Source organism: Drosophila serrata, unplaced genomic scaffold, assembly GCF_035046125.1.
Source record: "Drosophila serrata isolate PLE 108 unplaced genomic scaffold, ASM3504612v1 contig_144, whole genome shotgun sequence".
Lineage (NCBI taxonomy): Eukaryota > Metazoa > Arthropoda > Insecta > Diptera > Drosophilidae > Drosophila > Drosophila serrata.
In genome coordinates, this window is record NW_028257042.1 from 4,398 (window position 1) to 8,714 (window position 4,317).

The following is a 4,317-nucleotide window of genomic DNA, read 5'->3' on the forward strand; positions in this document are numbered from 1 at the left end:
ATGCGGGCATGTGTAAATTAATAAGATATAGTCCGACGAAAATTTGCCGTAGGCAATATCCACTTCGCCACGGATTATTCTTGGTGTTGTAGAGTTGGGGCAACAGGTCCTTTAGTTTCTTCTAGCCGGCTGGCCGTAGATTTCCCAATGATGAATTAGGAAGATTATGTTGGGAGGGTGACTGCCCTCCTTTTACCCGCTGGCCTAGGGACTCAGACAGGTGATGAGTAATAAAGTTTTAACGACAATTAGTCGGAGTTTAGTTTTATGAGCAGTGGCTCTTTATTCAATGAATGTCAAATCAAAACTGAACTTAAGAACTAACAAAAGCGGGACTCATAGTGGTCATAGACTCCAATGGGCAGTCCTTGCCGGCTATGCATGAGCTTCCGGCCAGACGCTGGGTCAGCAATTTGGCCGGAGCGAGCTTTCGGACGATCGGTCATTGCCGTCGCCCGGTTAACTTAGTTAACTTGTATATACGTATGTAATGGCTTGGAGATCGATGCTCAGAGCAGAATAGCGCTAATCTTGCACAATATATTGGTATATATGTATGTAGATAATTGTGGAGATCGATGTTCAGCGCAGAATAGGGCGAAGCTTGCCCAATATATATGTACGGTTGCCCAATAAATGTTGGTATGTAAACATGTAGGGTTTGTATTAGCACAGTGGAGCGTCGAGAAGTGGACTGTATTGAATTGTGCGAACAGAAAAATTTGTATGGATACAGCACAAAAATTAGCGAGAAATATCGTGACAGCGACGGACTGTTAGGCGAGCAGGGTGAATTCCCGCAACAAGCGCGCACCGGCTGGCCGATATTAATTATGCCCTTCTTTTTGTAACACAATTTCACTGTTCACGGAGAACTTTTTTTTTGTGAGGATATATTAGCACAAGTTTAGAATGCGTGTGTGTGTATGTGGCTGAACATAGGCCTCGACCGTTGGCAAGTGGATGAACAACGGGGAATCGAAGGGACGGCGAGGAGGATGGCGGCGCACACAAAACGGACACGGATGGAAAATTTCGAAGTTCGGAGGCGAATAGAAAGTGGAATTTCTCACTGCCGTGGTGTCAGGAAAACTGGGACGGGGAGTTGATACGAACAGAAGAATAAATTTTGCAGCGGTTCGACCGAAATTAAATGTTTGGCCCACTGTTGAAGACCGGCAGCGAGAACAAGTCGGAAGCAAGCATATACTTATCTCTAGCGATAAAATCACCGGGAACTGCTGGTGAAAGGACGGAAGGATATCCGTATCCGGCTCGAAGGACCAATGTTTGTAGGGGGGCGAAGCTCCGAAACTCGGGAGTGGGCGCGGGAGCAATAAAATACATACAATTTTTTTTTTATCACATTTTTTCCTGAATTTTATCCACACCGCTCATGATAAATTTGATCATGAGCTGAGAAGCGACGGCAGCACCATGAATTACCCCACTGAGCGGTAAGGGTAAGACTTTGATCATGAGTCGAGCAGCGACTTCGGCACTCACGCATGAATAAAAGCGAATGAGAACTTTACATAAACGGTGGGTCCTACCCACCGAACGGGTAAGCATGAAAGTCGGCAGGAAAATGCCGCTGAGCCCTTTCCTCACTCGTTGAAAGAGATAGGCAGAGGTTGCAGAACCATCGCCTATTTTCATTTTTCCTAACTGTGAAGATATTAGGATGAAATTTAATAATTAAAAATTTAATTTGTCAATTATCATCATAATATATATATATATATATATTTATTTATTTATTTTTAATTTTTACTTCTATTTTACATACATTTATTTTATCCGTTTTTATTAGAATTGTCAACCCAGTAAAATCGATCAGTTTGTATGTATAATATCAACACCATAAACATTACACCGCTCTGTCCTTTCCTTTTTTTGGGTTCAATCCGGATACGATTTTCCACTTAAAACAGAAAACAGCCTTGTTTTGCACATTGATGCATGCTCTACGGGCTTTCAGGCTTGCAGGTAGATCGAAATGTATCATTCAAAAATTCACCAGAAGTCCACTCCCCCATTCGTAAACATATATTGAAGGATACGTCCCTTGTATCCATCAATATTTTGCTTTACTTGTCCATCTAGGGGTCAGGTAGCAAAATATTTGTGTTGTTCTGTGCGGACATGGTGATGTCATTGCACATTAATGGGATACTTTTGCACTTTTGCAGTTTTCAAGTTTAGTACTTTTTCTCTTTTTAAACTTAGAATAAAATTTAAAAAATTGATCGCATTTTTCTACTCTGTATAGTTCAAACCGCAAACTAGAAGAAGGACTCAACTAGTCTAGTCAAAAAAATCAAAAAATGTTTAGCAAACACTTGACACACTTGAAAACTGGCGTTTCCAAAAGAAAAGACAATGACAAGGAAAACGAACTTGACGATTACATAATTAGTATTCTGAACAGCTCAGAGGGAGCTCACATGAACTTTAAGAAAGCCAGACGGCATGTTTAGGACGGAATTTGATTTCTGAAATAAAATATTAATGTGTTATTTCAGCACTTTAAAAATTCCAATTTAATAAACTCTGGGTAATGAAATCAAACATTTATCAAAATATTTTATTAGTATTCGTATATGTATTTATGATTCAATGCTTAGGTATTTAACAGGTTCAATCAGTCTTCTTAAAAATTTTTTGTATCAATATACAACGTCAATACGTTATTTAAACTAATTTTATTCTGATTAAATATTACCAAACTCTTGACATTTCATCATAAAAAGACACATATTTATAAACACGACTTAAGTTTTTTTTTGCCTTGGTATCAGAACTAGTTCAAAACATTTTGTGGGTAAAGACACGCTTGATTTATTTATTTTAATTTTTGATAAATCTCCACTGTTCACAATATAGTTTTGAATAATGTTTGCTAGCAAAATAAAACCAAATCCTTTTACAAGATTTTGTCCTATACAGGTGCGCTTACCTATACTAAAAGGTAGAAAATTAGGAATATTTTTTTTTAACTGATACACATATCCATCATCAAATGAATTAATATCAATATTTGTTGAGCTCTCAATTATGTCGATAAAAGTATCGAATTTGGCGTGTTTTTTTTCTATCTCAAACTCTATACCTGAGTCAGACCCATCCGAACTTCGTCTGTTTTGATTAAAGCTCACAGTCTTACCTAAGTGACGTTTATTAACTTTTTCTAAAAACCGTTCAGGCTGAAAGTGGTCAGGATTATTCCAGTCCAATTCACTTTTATTTAACAAATAGTTATTTATAAAAATAATAGTACCTTTTGTAACGCCATATCCTGAAATTACCGTGTCTTCCATTGCTACATGAGGAACAATAGGAGATGATGAAAAGCGCAATACCTCTAAAATAGTTGCCATTGTATAAGGCATTGAATTCATGTCATAAAGACAAATATGTCTTGCTCCGTTATTTGAAATCTTATCTATCTCCAATTTAATTTTATCGCCAATTTTTGGGTTCTTAGCTATGTAGGCGAGTGTTAACATAATCAAATTTCCCACAGCTGAATGACCCCCAATAAAATCTTCTAACATATAAATAATTGTATTACGAGTTACATGGTTTTCCTCTTTTATACTTTTTAGCAAAGCATCTGTGAAATCTCGGTCTGTTTCTTCATTATTTATATTTATTTCTCGTCGGATAATAATTCTTTCTAAAATAAATGATCTTATTGTAGATGACCAGTGCTCAATATTCTTAATATGATTATTATAACATGGCTTGAGCCAAGGTAAAAAATCTAACGAATACCCTTGGTTAATTTCCCAAAAAATATCATCAAAAAACCCAGTAATTTTCTGAAAGTCCTTATCTTCATAATCAAATCGAACTGAACACATATATTTAAAAAACATATTGGCACTTGCCTTAAGAATTAATGGTTTTATATTGCAGGGTTTACCCAATGGAACCTTATTTAGCTGGTTCATTAAGTGGTTAACTTCCTTACATCCAACAGCAGACATTTTTGAAAAGTATGAGGATGCTTCTCGTGGCGAACAGTGACGTCGGGCTAAATTTCTTCGCTTTTGTTGTAATTGTGACCAGTCACAGAGCGCAAGTGCTTGAAATAGAGAAAGGCATTTTGAAAGAAAGTAAACATGAATGAAAGCTAAAGCGGCACACCGCAGTTTATATAATATAAATTATATATATTTATGTTAAAAAACAAAAAAGTAATGCCTGCTTTAATTTTATTTACCTATACATATTATATATTCAGTTTTACATTCACAGTTTTGCATTTTCATTATATATCTGACGAGCGTTTGTATGGCAGCTATGTGATAT

The 4,317-nt window shown here is 36.5% G+C and overlaps 1 pseudogene; it reads right to left on the reverse strand.

The window, feature by feature from the left end:
• Positions 1-2,774: 2,774 nt before the first annotated feature.
• On the reverse strand, positions 2,775-3,866 carry LOC110185343 (cytochrome P450 307a1 pseudogene; annotated as a pseudogene).
• Between the last annotated feature and the right edge of the window lie 451 nt (positions 3,867-4,317).